Source organism: Lepisma saccharinum, chromosome 1, assembly GCF_977018435.1.
Source record: "Lepisma saccharinum chromosome 1, izLepSacc3.1, whole genome shotgun sequence".
NCBI lineage: Eukaryota > Metazoa > Arthropoda > Insecta > Zygentoma > Lepismatidae > Lepisma > Lepisma saccharinum.
The window spans coordinates 116,075,151-116,090,735 of NC_139229.1; the positions used below are offsets into that span (position 1 = coordinate 116,075,151).

The 15,585-nt window shown below is 37.7% G+C and overlaps 1 protein-coding gene across 3 annotated transcripts in view; it reads right to left on the bottom strand.

The window, feature by feature from the left end:
* Positions 1-8,425, bottom strand: part of LOC145999772 (leucine-rich repeat-containing protein 71-like) — a 126,409-nt gene extending 117,984 nt beyond the window's left edge. For 2 of the 3 annotated variants that reach the window (XM_083137071.1, XM_083137090.1), the window contains exon 1: positions 8,283-8,390. The gene's annotated coding sequence lies outside the window, so the exon portion shown is untranslated. Of the gene's footprint in view, positions 1-8,282 lie in introns of all 3 variants that reach the window. The other variant, XM_083137081.1, reaches the window with a different exon arrangement.
* Between the last annotated feature and the right edge of the window lie 7,160 nt (positions 8,426-15,585).

Consider the following 15,585-nt stretch of genomic DNA (forward strand, 5'->3'; position numbering starts at 1 on the left):
AAGCAACAAACAATTTTTGGAATTGAGGAAGGTACATTAAAAAGGAAGTTAATTATGGAGACTCCAAAGACGTACAAAGATGTTTGTGACTACATTAGGAATCATGAAGTACTAGACAGATTTGGTAGCCATATTCAGCAAGACTCAAACATCCACAAAGTTAACACATACACACCAAGAAGTATGTACAAGAACAAATTAGAGGTAAAGAAATGTTATAAAGGACAATTGCAACTAGATAGTCCACGGAATTTTAACTGGATTTGCTATAGATGTGGTTCGAAAACAAAACATGGAGCTGAAGGTTGTCCAGCTATGGGGAAAGCTTGCAGATTTTGTGGCAAGATAAATCATTTTTCTAATGTTTGTAGATACAAGAATGAAATAAAAGATGTAGATAAAAGATCATCTGGGAAGAAGGCAGATTTCATGCATCAAAAACAACCTAACTACACCTCAAGGGCTGTGCAATATTTAAATAAGACTACATCTAATGTAAGATCTTCTTCTACACCCTCTGAGGAGGAAGATGCGATAAACAAAACCCGAGGTAATAATTTTGACTGCAGTGGAAGCCAGCACAATATATTCAGTATAAATGTAATAAATACTGTACAGCATAAAAGTGAAGAAAGTAGCAAGCATGTTCAGGAGTTATTATGCAATGAGATTCAACCCTTACATGTTCAGCTATATATCTGCAATGAACCAGTTAAATTCATAGTGGATACAGGAAGTTATGCTAATATTCTACCTAAGAGTAGTGTATGGAAAAACAGCGATGTTTTACGATTGAATCCACTCAAAAATTGCTATGGTACTATCACAGGAGAAAAGTTGAAGTTTGAGGGTCAAATTTCCTTACCTGTAAAGTATAACTCCCTGAGTTATGAAATGCCGTTTATAGTAGGAGATTTAAATGATTTAAAACCTATACTTGGTCGAGCAGGATTGCGTATTCTCTTTGGCGATTGGAGAAGAAGTTTGGTAATTGATACTGTACAAGGGCAAATGGACAAAATATTTTGGAATAGTATTACAAGGAGCTTGTACACAGACACATCAAATGGGGAATCAGCGAAGTTGAAATCTGATATTTTAGTAAAATTTAAAATTTTGTTCAATAATGACATTTCAGAACCCATAAGAAATATTAATGTTAGAATTCCATTGAAGCCTGGATTTGTACCTGTGAAAAGGAAAGGTTACAATCTACCTTACTTTATGCGTGATGAAGTAGGCAAGGCAATAAAAGATTTGTGCCAGCAAGGAATCTTAGAAGAAATAGAAAGTTCTGATTGGAGTAGTCCTGTAGTTCCTGTGCGAAAAGCAGATGGAAGTATTCGTGTATGTGCTGACTATAGCAAAACTGTAAATCCAAATGTAGATACTTTACAATATCCACTTCCAACTTTTGACGAACTTTATCATAAGTTAGGTTCACATAAGTGGTATACGAAGATTGATCTACGTTCAGCTTTTCATCAATTATTAGTCGAAGAAAAGTCTCAACATGTTCTTACCATTGTAAATGAAGGTCATTTGTATGTACATAAACGTTTACCGTTTGGAACTAAAATAAGTTCTCAAGTATTTCAAAGAGCCATGGACACAATACTTGGTGGTATTGATGGAGTGGTATCATTTATTGATGACATTCTTTTAGGAGCAGATACATTGTATGACTGTTACAAACTAACTGTATTAGTTTTGGAAAGATTGAGGCAGTATAATGTGAAGGTAAATTTGAGGAAGTCTGAATTTTTTGTTCATGAAGTAAATTTTCTAGGAAGGAAATTCACGGAATATGGAATTTTATCTACAAATGAACATGTTCAGGCAGTGTTAAAATGTAAGGTGCCTGAGAATAAAAAGGAATTGGCGACATTCATGGGTTTAGTGGCGTATCATGCACGATTTTTGCCAAATTTGAGTTCTAGGATACCTAATCTTTATTTATTGCAAAGGAAGAGTGTACAATGGTTTTGGAACGAAGAATGTGAGAGGGAGTTTCAGCTAGTTAAGCAGCTATTAGTTTCTGCACCTGTTTTAGTAGCATTTGACACTCGATTGCCATTAGTTTTAGTCACGGATGCAAGTGGCTATGGGATAGGTTGTCAGTTGACACATGAAATAGAAGGAGTGCTGAAACCTATTGCATGTTTTTCAGCTACTTTAACAGATAGTCAAAAAAGTTACTCTCAAGCTGACAAGGAAAGTTTGGCAGTAGTGGAAGGTATAAAACACTTTCATATATATTTGGCAGGAAACAAATTTAAAATTCTAACAGATTCTTCAACAGGTAAATCGATATTAGATCCGGACAAACCAATTTCTCCTACAGTATCTATGAGATGGCAAAGATGGAGGTTACTTCTAGCAAATTATGATTATTCCATTCATTACACGAAGAATGTAGGGATAGCTGATGTCTTGTCCAGATTACCTGTGTCATGTTTAGTGAATGAAGAGGAGCATTTACCTATTTATTTTTTGGATAATGAAACATTGATGAGTGAAGATCCTTTAAGAGTTGAGGAAGTAATTGAAGCAATGAGACAGGATAAAACATTGTTACTAGCATATGAATACACAGAGAAGAACTGGAGGAATATAGCACGTATCGAAGCTGATGGAGAATTGAAAAATTATTCTCAGAATAAAAATGTCTTAAATTGCAATAATGGAATGTTATGCCATGGTGAGCGAATTGTAGTGCCAAAGTTATTGAGAAATAAAGTTCTACAAGACTTGCACAAATTTCATTCTGGAGTTGTGAAGTCCAAACATGTTGCAAGAAAGTACTTTTGGTGGCCGAGCATGAACCAGGATATAGAGAATTATGTTCTGTCGTGCGATGTGTGCAGAAGACATTCAAGAGCACCAAACAAACAAGAGTATGTTTCATGGAAGCCTGAAGAAGAACCATTTCACAGAGTACACATAGATCATTTTTTCTTCCATGGATATAAATTTCTTATTTTAGTGGATGCATTTAGTAAATACGTAAATGTTTGGCAAGTTGTTCATTTAACGGCTGAAGAAACTGTTGAGAAGTTGACAAATCATTTTTCCATATTTGGAATACCAAATACCATATGTTCTGATGGTGGTCCACCATTTGCCAGCAGGGATTTCCAGAGATTTTGTAACAATCATGGAATAAAATTAATTCACAGTCCACCGTATAGACCATGTGCAAATGGAGAAGTTGAAAGGCACGTACAAATCATCAAAAGGTACATGACTTTAACAGGAGAGATAACAAAAGGCAACGTTAACAGACGCAATGCTTCTGTAGATAAATTCTTAAAGAGAATGTTGTTCTATCACAACAATACTGTAAATGTGATTATGGGGAAATCACCAAATGAAATTTTATTTTCATACAAAGTAAACGCCAATAAATTAATTCATAATGATAGAACAAGGGTTATTTATGAAGCAGAGCATTATAAGAAAGGATCTGGAGTATATTATTATTGTCCAGAAAGAAAGCAGTATGAAAAAGGCGAGATAGTAGGACAATTATCGCACTCAATTTTCAAAGTTAAGAGGGACAATTACACAAGAAATGTTCATTTTTCATTTTTGAAGCCAAAGATTTCCAGAAGGAACGAGAGTGGAAGATATGGTAATGGTGAACGCTCGACACGATGTACAGAAGAGTTTGGTGGTGAGCAAAATCAATTTGCTAACTTGGACTATATGGAATTACCTTCTGTGGCTCACAATGAAGAAATGGAGCAGCAGAGACAAGGAGGTATGCAGGGTCTGGAGAAGCCAAGATGTTCGAAACAAGAGTCGACTGCAGCAGCAGCATTTCCACGAAGGTCTGAAAGGATACATAACCCACCTTGCAGATATGAACCAGTTTAGAATGGTTATAATTATTATTATGTTTCATTTTGTAACCAAGGGGAATATTGTTATATATTAGTTTAAGTTATGAAGCCATGGGCTGAAACAGCCATATATATTATTGTTGTTATAGTTATTGGTTGTTGATTTTATATACATGTGTTATGGAGTTAATATAAAAATGTTCGAACCCAAGTGTTTCATTAAATAAGTTCTTTGAAACAATACATGATAGCAGCAAGGAGCGAATGGAAGCCAGAAGAGAGGCGCTTACGCAGATGCTGTTGCTATGTTGCAGTCTAACTATTACATGTTTTGTGTGTGTCTAGAAGAAATATTTTTTGTAAGCTTGGTTCTGATTAGTGTGGTGCTGAATTTGTGCATTCCCGTGTATCTTATGTGAAGCCTGGCTACAGCGGTAATGCTGCGTGATTTATCCTAACAATCACAAGTGCAGGAAACTTGACAGGATGTACCAAATGTGGTTTAAGTGGTCAACTTTTGATCTTGTCTCTGGCATGGGCATGGTTGTTCTTTGTGAATGTATCCTCATAATTACATATCATCACTCATCATCATGATTAGCCAAAAGTGGCAGAACTCTTGTGAATTATGTGGTACCTGCTCATGTTTCACACATGTTGAACTGTCCCTACTGTGATACTGCTTCTTAATTTGTGCTGGTGAGGAAACTATCTGACTATACCACCTATCCTGACATCCATAAGATGTGGTTAACACATTTTTTTAAATTTTCGTCACACAAGTACATGCAGGCCCATAGCCAGAATTGGGGGGTCACAGGTTTTCAGGGGGGCTTATAAACAAAGTTCATTTTTATAAAGTTTAACAGTATTAAATTAAGGTAAATCGTGTGTGTCGGGGTCATTAAGTTAATGTAAAATATAAAATTTAGATATATTCAAAAAAATTGTATTTGTATATCTTCTAAAACATCTCTTGGAGTGTTAATTGACTGGTCGTGACACCATCCCTTGATGCACACTCCATACTATTTTTGATACAGTTATTTATATCATACAAGTAAAAAGGAACAATATTCACTTCAATCACAGTGTCTACCGTACATTTCACTCCCAGCCGATGCAATAAAACTCCCCTTAATTCCCCAAACTTGGGATCTGTTGATATTTGATGCAGATGTGGAAGGAATGTGGATGATGACGTCAGAGTCACAGATTTCTGTCAAACGAGAGGCTGCAACAGGGGCTGGGAAGGTACAAATAAGACTCTCCCCTCTGGAAGAAGTTTCTAAAGTCTAGAACTGGGATTCCCAAACTTTTTCGTTTCACGGCACCTTTAGTATTTCAAGATTTTTCTGCGGCGCCCAAGTCAGAATGTCGGCCTATCTAACATTTGAAACGTTCAGTTCAAATTCAGAAACATGTTGTGTAAAACTAAATAAGCACATACTTAGGAAAAATCATATAATTTCTGTGAAAATATTGGAACATGTGTCTGCTCCCCTGCCAGCTAGCCACAAATCCCCAGGGCGGTGCGGAGCTCACTTTGGGAACCACCGGTCTAGAGAATCTTCTAAATACTTGCTGCTACTTAGACTTCGGCTCATGTTCTGTGAATTTATCTTTCATCTAGTTGTGAGCCAAATAATACCTGCTGTCTACATTACTCTTCACCTCAAACAAATTAGAATACAAAATAGTTTACCTAATGTCAAGGGGGCTGGCTGCAGTGCCAGAGGGGGGTCAGCCACCCCCCATCTGGCCCCTGCCTGGCTACGGGCCTGTGTACATGGCCCAACTTGCTATTGTGTAAAGCTTCCATTGTATAATATACCCATGGGTGGGAAAAATAGTCTTACATCATTATGCTTCTACATGCTTGTGGTGTTATTCTTTATTTACTTTGTGTACTTATGATTGTTCGGTGTAATTGGCACATGTTATTGATTCAAAGAAGTTTGTTATTATCCACTTAAGCACTCATAGGCTAATCATAATTGGACCTACAGTTTAAAGTGAGATCTGAACCATATTGTGGCTCCAGTGGGTAGGGAATTACAAGGCAATGACGTTACCAGTATGCCATCGAGGTCCTCTGTCAGATGTTATAAAATGCTTCAGGCAATAGTGACTACCGAGCACACTTGGTCATCTGCGCAACCTTCTTTTTCAATATCTTAATAGGTAGCTATAACCAAAATTTTTACTTTATTTCTCTCACCTCTCCAACCACAAGTGAACCCTTCTCCATACCTTTCAGTTGAGGTCATTCCTTGGTTTTTGCTGTCAAGGTCATGAGGTCTTGCTTTTGTTTTTCCAAATCTTATTGAATTATATCTTTGGCGAGCGATCTGACAGGCATGCCATACTAGATGCGTGTATTTATTGCTACACTGTGTTTCAAATGGCTCATCCATAACTTATTTTCAATTTCAGCAAAATATTACATATTACTTTGAACTACCTCTCTTCTGACATCATAAAAATGTAGAAATTTTAAGAATTTGGGATTTCAAAAAACTAAGAGCAATTGTTGCAATTTTTGACTGATTTTCTTCCTCTTTGCATATATTACGTTACGTTTCTTTAAATAATAATTGAAAAACTGTTTTACATAATCTTCTATAACCTTGCCAAGTCACGTGAAAAGCATCCACAGTAATTATGAGTTAACTGAAACCTAATTACTTTTTCGTTACTTGAAAATCGGGCAATTGGTAACAGTTCGGTATATCGGAAACATATTTCTTCATTTTTACAGAAGAAACTACTTACCGAAATGAGTTTCGTCGAGGTATTTTCTTTCATCGTGGAATATATTTGACCGGGAAATCATGTATGTTTCAAGAGAAATATCTCACCGACGAACAATTGCCATTGCTTTCGCAACGTGAACTGCATGCTGCATACGTTTGATGACGTAAGCCCCTGTCAGTGTTTCCAACCCCCTGTTTTTCACTATGCTTGCCTAACCTAACCTACCCTTATCGGAAATGGTTAATGGGGCTAGTGAAAGGTGCGTGGGGCTATCCGTCAGCTACCCTTGCATAATGTACAATTTCCACCGGTGACGAACACGATAGTAGGTATTTTTGGGTGAAGAAGGTTGTAAACTCCATACCCACAACGTGAGTCAAGATGTGGCCGCCATAATGTGTGTTACGGAAGCGAAGAAAGGAATAAAAAAAAATCACTCTGTATGTGAAAAAGTGTGTTTGTTTTCGTGTAAAAAGCACAATGGTACCTTGAACCAGCGGCAGCTCAAGGGGTAGAGCCTCTGTGCCATGGCACTACCCTCAGAAGAAACGTTGCCAAGTAAAGTTAAACGAATACATTGACAGTTTACAGACAAGGAGATTCGAATCTTGCAATCAGTCAAGCTGACGTGACGACCGCCCCAACCTCCTCACTGCATCGCTAGCTGTTTCGTTCATACCCTCGCGAGGCAACAGTCCGTGCCGCCGAAAAGCTGGCCTAACCAAGTTGACACACATGCAGAGGGTTAAAGAAGTCTCAGCGAGGAACATTTCCACCATGAGCCGAGAACAAAGTGGCAGGGGGCGGGGCTAGCCCATAAGAAACCGTGCCCGTCTTCACCTGGCCTGGCGGGGGAACTTTCGCAGTGTTTACACGACACAGTTGCCACCTTCAGGAAAAAGTCGCTAAATACGACTGGTTTGTAAGACCCGTTGGGGAAGTAATTTCTGCCTACTTTTGGAGAAACGAACCTAATATTTTTCCAAAGTTAAATGAACTTTTTTGATAATAGATAGATGCACCAAGAGGGCCATCCAGACTTTTTCAAAAATATAAAAGTAAAAAATCCTATGATGATGCAAGTTTCCTTTGGCATTTCGACAATTTCTATTAACAAAGATATTTTCGACATCCAGTTAGAATACGTGTGCATGGAGGAGGAGAAGGTGATAGGATTTGTTTTTCATTTCCTCTTGTAATTGTTATATTTTTAGGGAAGTGTCCTGTAGTGTATAAAGATAGGTTAGTGAGTGAAGATGAATCGGATTGGTACGTTTACTTAAACACATGTTGTTTTCCACGTTACCAAACGAGGATAAACATCTTGGCCAGTGGCGCAACCTCAAGGAGGGGGCGGGGGGGCATTGCGGAGTTGTTTTTTTTCTATTTACTTGATCACGTTGGCACTACCCATCATAGTAGTAGTATGTCTATGGTTGCCGCCGGCCGCCACTGCCTTGAACTATGTTCCGCAATACACAATAGGTAAGCACGAACTAGGCGAAACACAAAATATCCGATTTTAATGTACCGAACTGGTACCGGGCAATTTATAAATAAAAATACTTTTCTGAGATCAGAATATCTTATACGTAGTTGTCGCCGAAATAATTTTGTGTTAAAAATAATTAATTTTGAATTCATTTCTACTAACCAAGAGTACGTTCAAATTATACTTACATTCTTTAACGGCTCCCATCAATATATCTCAAGGAATAATATATCCGATTAATTATAAATACAAATACTTTATATATACTATATTCTAAATATACATACATACGATCATCTGCAAGGCTGTGGCGCAGAGTAGCAGAACAAATACCCGCCTGCCAGTGTTGGCAGACTCGCTTTCGATTCGATATTCGCTTCACACTTTTTTTGCCACTTTTGACCCCTCACCGCACTATGATAAACGGCAAACTACCAAGAGATAGAAAAATCCTTGACTCCTCTCTCCCCCCCTCAGATTTGGCACCCCATCTCCGCTGCTGGTTGCCACCATTTATTATTTCTGTTGAAAAGCAAATAAATTTGTAATACAATACGGGCATAGACAGTGGCGTAGGAACGAGGGGAACAGGGGTACATTGTACTCCCCTAAATTTTTGAAAAGGGTACTGTACCCCCTAAATCCGTAAATCCCGTTGTACCCCCTGTATCGCCCTTAGATAATTTGACAGACGCAATGTGCTACTGTTAAAGGAACATATTTTCGCTCAATAAAAAAAAGTTTATATTGTTTATAACTTACAAGCATTCTCTTACCACAGAAATTCAAACCATTGTAAACTTATTCTACTACATTGTGCTTGCTACTAGTTAGTTCATTGACCTGTGTTCTTGGAAAACTTTTCAAGGAGATGGAAGTTGTTTATAATTTCTATGAAACGATGGGATCAGATAAAGTTTACTCTCAGAAAATCACGCTCCAGATGATTGCTCCTTTGCGTAAGGGAGGTACACTTTTCTAAAGAAGTGGTCGCGTCGATTCAAAGATAACTATATAAATCTTCATCAGAAGAGTATATGACTGACCTTTTCTTTTAAATTTTTCAAATGGAATTTTCCGAAACGAAATACTTACACAAGCTAGACGAGACGAGACACGATAGACCAACTTTGGGGGGGGGGGGGGGGTACAATGTACTCCTGTTTTTCACCCATAATTTTCATAACTTTGTAAGAGGGAAAATTATACTTAAACTAATATTTAAACGATTTTTGAACATAGAGATGATACTTGGACAAGAAAAGTCTGTTTCCTCTCAAATTTCGAAACGAGACTGAAATAAATCTCTGCAAAATCGAAGCGAGGCGATACTTGATGTCCGAGACGATCTCGCTCGAAAGTCTGGTAACATATTTGAAGAAACTGGTAAAAATAAATTTAAATTACTATTTGTCTTATCCAGACATACCAAGCGTATAATTTATTTACTTTATTTTCTCAAAAAGTTGTGTATTTTGTTTACTGTAATTGCAAAGTTAATCCATTAGTGACAATTTCGAGCCTGTGCTGCCCGGTTTAATCTATTCAGGATATAATTCCGTATTTCGACGGTTCACAGCATCAAAACAAGATATAAAACAGAAAAACGTTATTAAGTAACGTTTTTCTTTAATGACATATACGTTGTGAAACTTAGAGTGGTGACACAATGTACGTGTTGTTTATACTAAATATTTCGTGGGTCAGGACGAGATATCTCGCCTTGTAATTGAAGGGTTCCACATGCACAGGCTTTGGATTCCACTTTAAACTGCAAATTCAGTCCCGATTAGCCCATGAAGTGAATATACATAGAATAAGTTTTAACAACTTTTGAGTGGAAACCGAAACAAAAATAAGCACAAACAAGAACGAGAAGGACCTCACCACACAGGAGAGGAGATGATGAGGCTGTGACAATTCTCGACTCGTCTCATCTCGATATCATTCCTAGGTGAATCGAAATGTTTCCCTTTCCTAGACATTAGAACAGGGTGCAATTTGTGATTTTATCAGAGGACGACACCTTATTTTTACATAAGTATTAGATATAGTACTTAGAATTGGACATTAATCGCTTAAAATCTAATTTTGATATCGAATGCAACACAAACACAACGCCATTTGAAGTTAAACCCTAAAGTCAAACTGGAAGAAAATTACATTAGTCAAATGAATGCACGAGATAAATTCGACTCACTTCAGGCCCTATGGTTTGCCAGTTGGCTTCTCAAGGGCACGGTGTTATCTAGACTTGATCCAATTTCTTGCAATTTTTTCTGCATGAAAGCAATCCACTGGGGGTATAAGGAAAGGAAAAGTATGTTTAAAACTTCTAAGTGATTTCTCTAATGAGTTAAGGTTAGGTTTATGACATTTCACATTCGGCTGGTGGATATTGATAGATTTTGGATTGAATTCACAAGGTCTTTGAGCGAGATGGGAATGATTGATTGAGTGATTTGGTTTATTTTACTTCGCATTTCTGCCACTTTTGGCTAATCGCGAAGATGAGGATGAGTTGATGAAGGTACACTCACAAATAACACTCATGCCCAGGCCGGGATTCGAACCGAGGACCTCTGGCGTCGTAGAAAGCTATGCTAATCACTCCGCCGGCGAGGTGGGAATGTGTTTTGGATTTTCTTTGTAGGTGCGATAAATCTTTAACTGTGACACGCACATTCTATTGCTTACATTAAAGTTCACATTTTCACATAAACTAATAATTGACAAGTCACCTTAAAACACACGCACCTATCTGCGTTTAATACCTCTAAATACGAAATGAAGCCTTGACGGTCTCTTCATATTGCCATCGAAGATTGAAAATAAAAAGAAAAGAACTTTCGTGTGGTTTTCCTTGCTTGCTCTGAAATCTGAAACATTTTGGTTTTGTATATGTAATGATAGTACTTTCAGTGCGTGAACAGCGTCAATTATGTTACAAATAAATGCTTTGTGAAATGTTTTACAAATATTCCAAACATTAGACCTCTTACGAGTTGATCGGGAACCATCTCAACTCAGTATTTTTTTTTAAAAATACAACACTACAGATGTCTGAGAAAATACCAAATACATGACTTCTAAAAGGCATTGGATGTGGTACACATCTGCCATAAATTGTTTAAGGATATTTTTATGCTTAGCTATGTGTCTTTAAAATTAAAATGAACTGCACTGATGTAGACTCTATAAGAATGATATATTCAATAATATGGTTTCTATATCCAGTTGGTGAGAGATGATTATTCCTGGTTGGGATGGCTCAAGATAGAGGAGAGAGGGAATCCTCCTCACCACCCTTTAATATCACCCTGCATTAAAATCCATAGATGTATCTTTATTTGCAATTTTTACATTTCGAACTCCTCATATTCCGTTTCGTTAAATTCAAAATGAGCCCAGAACAAGGACCAGAGCTTTATATGTTTCGGAATTATTATCTGGTTAAAATATGTTTTTAAAATGACCATAAAAACTAAGAAAATCAAAGAAATAAAAAATATTTATGCAAATTTTGAATAAAAAAAACAGGAAATTCTAAACGATGTTCTAAATTGAATATTTCTTCCCATTATACCTAGGTATAGTACCTTTGAAGTAGTATATGTGAGGCTGAATTTTGTACCCCCCCAAATGAAAAACGTTCCTGCGCCACTGGACATAGATTAGACAACGTGTGAAGTGTCACTATAGCTTTAAAATCTTATGAATTATTTCTTTTATGCAAACGCATCAAATATCATAAGAAACGTATGTATGCGCGCAGTGGCGGTGATTAGGGGAGCTTGAGGGGCAGTTGCCTGCCCACTTTTTGCCACTTTTGCTCCCGCACTATGGGCTCTTAATACTAAGCCTTGTTTACCAACAAAACGTAACTATCCTTGCCCCTCCATTTTTGGCACCCAATCGCCGCTACTGACAGCAATAGATAACGGTAAAATAAATTCCGATTGACAGGATTTAAATATTTTTTCTTTACATATTACACTATATATTTTGAAAAAGAAAAGACGTTGTCTGTTAAATACTATATTTCAAGGGCAATCTAAATTTTTGACAAAAAATCTAGTAACTCTTCTTCTGTGAAGTGTATTCTCCTATTCATATTCATAAACCTTAAGCCATTCTAAGATTGGCTGAATTGGTATCACTTGCAGAAAAAACATGATGTTAAAGAACACGAGGTTTTGTAGACTTCTGCTCAGTGGGGGTCATAGAGGTTCAGCAGATCCCGCGGTACGAGGAATGGTGAAGGGGGGGGGGGGGCAAAGGAGGCCCCTTGTGCAAGTGATATCGTACCACAGTCATTAACGAACAGTTGTTCCAAAATGTAAATAGCATACAAAATTCCCTCCTGTAAAACTACAGGATTCCTTTGAATCCAAGACGCCATCGAAGTAAGGCACACTTTAATTATTGCTTCATCTTCTGAGAAAAAAGAAATACTTCCAATTTAAGGCGCACAGATGTACTTACCGGTCAGGTCCGTAGCTAGAGGGGAGCAGGGGGGAACTGACTCCCTGAGAGCCTGCTTTGCCCCCCTGTGAGAAATACACAACACATTCCTACCTGGAATTCTCACTAACCTTTACAATTATATCATGTGTTACTTTAGCAACATAACAAAGATTTTGTGATTTATTAGGGTGTATGGGATTCCGTATAATGTCGTATCTGGGGGGGGGGGGGTTCCCTTCCAGATTCAGACTTCGGTAAATGATTTCGCAATTTTCAGTATCTAGAACAGTTGTGGCATTTTGAGTATTTTTGTATTAAAGGTGCCTAATGTGTTCGGATGTTTTTCTTGGATGTGTTTGTATGAACTTGGAACTGCTTAAAGTTTTGTTTCCCAAGTCTACCTCTTGGTAATAGTGATTCATGTGGATATTTGATTTCTGTTACTTAGCGTTGCTTTTCTGCCACTTCTAGCTAATCGCAACAATGAGTGATGACGTGAAATTGATAAACAGACACTCACAAACAGTGCCGCAACCACAGGTGTGCAGATGACATCGTCCCCCGCGACCTTGGACGGAAGTCCATTCTAGGGGAAGCAAACATTGAAGTAAAAAAGAAAACAAGACTAGGACAATTGGATACCCATGATGGAATTAGTTTTACGTGTTACTTGCATTTTGATTCCAGACGGTAAAGGGCACTTGCAAGGGGCACAGAGGGTCAATTGCCCCCTATCGATTTCAAAATGTATACAAATAAAAATACATTTCGTAAAATTTTCTTCGCTCGCAATGTCTGCTATTCTTTTAGTCCAAGTTAAGAGCCAAAGCTACGGGGCGGCGGGAGTCGGCCCTGGGAGCCAAACGATCTATATGAAAAAATGTTAAACAGAATACCATGGCGCTCCGTAAATTATTGGGCCCTATTAAAACAATTTGTTTCTATGAAATATTAATGATGACACTGTAATCCAAGAAGTCATTGATCAATCAAAAGATTCCTATTTGTTTGTCAGGTGTTAAAACATGTATTTCAACTATAATATAATACTATTTTGCAAAATGGTTAACGTAACCAGTAGGCAAACATTGTCTGTACTGTTTGTTTCGTCACCTGCCTTCCAATGTAAGGAGGGCTTACACAAGAAAACAATTTACAATATGTCGATATGTCATGCCATTGCCATCCCGTAAACACACTTCCAATTTAATTAAACGCACGTCGGCATTGATTAAACACAATATCGCGTCATAAAGCATAAAGTCGTACAAGGAAATAACAAGTTAATTAACGAATTAATTGTACACAGTACTATTTAAGGTGCAAATGCCTTGTATCGTAGGAGTATTAGCAATTCCGTTACTAAGGTAACGGTAAAACTTTTATGGAATACAACAGAGACATGAGACAATAATTATAGGTATTGTGCACTTATTTGTCGACAAGATAAATAATGCCATTTCCGATATGTTGATGGTTCGCTATGGAGTAGGTTCGCAGTTATATGAAGTGTGGGCTGCTTTATACAAGGACACGGATTGTGAAGGTGAAAAATTCTGCAAACGTTACTTAACTAGTATTTAGAAGTTTCTTTCGTAGATAAATATCGGTATTGATTGATTTGCTTTATTTTACTTCGCTTTTTGTGCCACTTTTAGCTTATTTGCAAAGATGGGGATGAAAGATGATATGATGAATAGACACTCACAATCATCCATGCCCAGGCCGGGATTCGAACCCGGGACCCCTAGCGTCATAGCGCGATGTGCTGACCACCACTCCGCCAAGGGGGCCGAAATACCGGTAACACTATGCCAGGTGATAGCAGTGTAATGCTTAAAACTTTCCTCTTTTAATATTACAGCAACAACAAAATATTTTCAATTCAGTTTAAAGGTTATTGCCAGAGCCTCAGAACTGCTTATGCAAAGAGTCTATCTTTCATTCATGTTTTTTTCAATCTCAATGGTCTTTATTCTTGGACGAGGTACCTTTACCTGGGGGAAAAGACAACAGTAGCGTCGTGTCGATAATATAATTCTCACACAATCGAGAATGTGTAGAGCCCAACTTTCCCCAATGCCTGTTCTTCTATAGCAGGGTTTATTGTATCGCGGATATCATAAATTAAGAGACGCATATTTGAGGTTGAACACCCAACGACGAAAGAAACAGTAGGCGAATTGTCCATCACCATTTTCATTCGGTCTGAATTACACGATATAATGACTTCAATAAGCAAAGAACAATGCCTCCTTCGAACCAACATAGTCTCATTCCTTAAAACAACACAGGATGTAGAATAAAATAGTAATGAAAATAGCGGTGGACAATTTGCCTACCATTATCTTTGCCGTTGACTGTACATTGAATAAAAAACATTCCTCGCAGTTGAGTCGGGTAGGGCATTTGACTGCCGCAGGAGGACCGGTTCGATTCTCGGAGTGGGTGTTATCAGGCGAGAGAATTTTTCATTAATATTTGCATAAACGACTCGGGGTGGGACCTCAAGAAAGTGCTTTACATATTGTAGATGGCTAGAGATGAGGGTGCAGAACGTTTGCTCTGGTGTACTTCTCGTCCGGTTTCCGCCGTCTCCTGGAATGCTCCGACTTGCAGAGGAGAATTCCACAGGAAACGGAGGTTGCAAAGTACAGCGGAACTGGCTACTATCAGTAAACATTAAAACACCATCTGACCTTATCTCATTTCTCCCGAAACAAGTGCTCTATCAATATGGTAAAGTAGACGATTTAAGATATGAATCGAATAACAATATTTTTGGAGAAATTCATATCTGAAATCACCTATCCTAGGTTTCCTGTATGGGTCAGACGCCCACCAACTGTCTACAACTTAAAATGTGTTTCTTTCAATGTATAACATGGCATTTATAAAACGTAATATACTAATTATCTAATAACGAAAAAAAAAGATCTTGCCATCCTGAGAAAATTGGAATAAAGTCGTTACCAGGTTATTCTCAACTTCATCATCAAAATTGTACCTGTTAAAAAGCTTGAT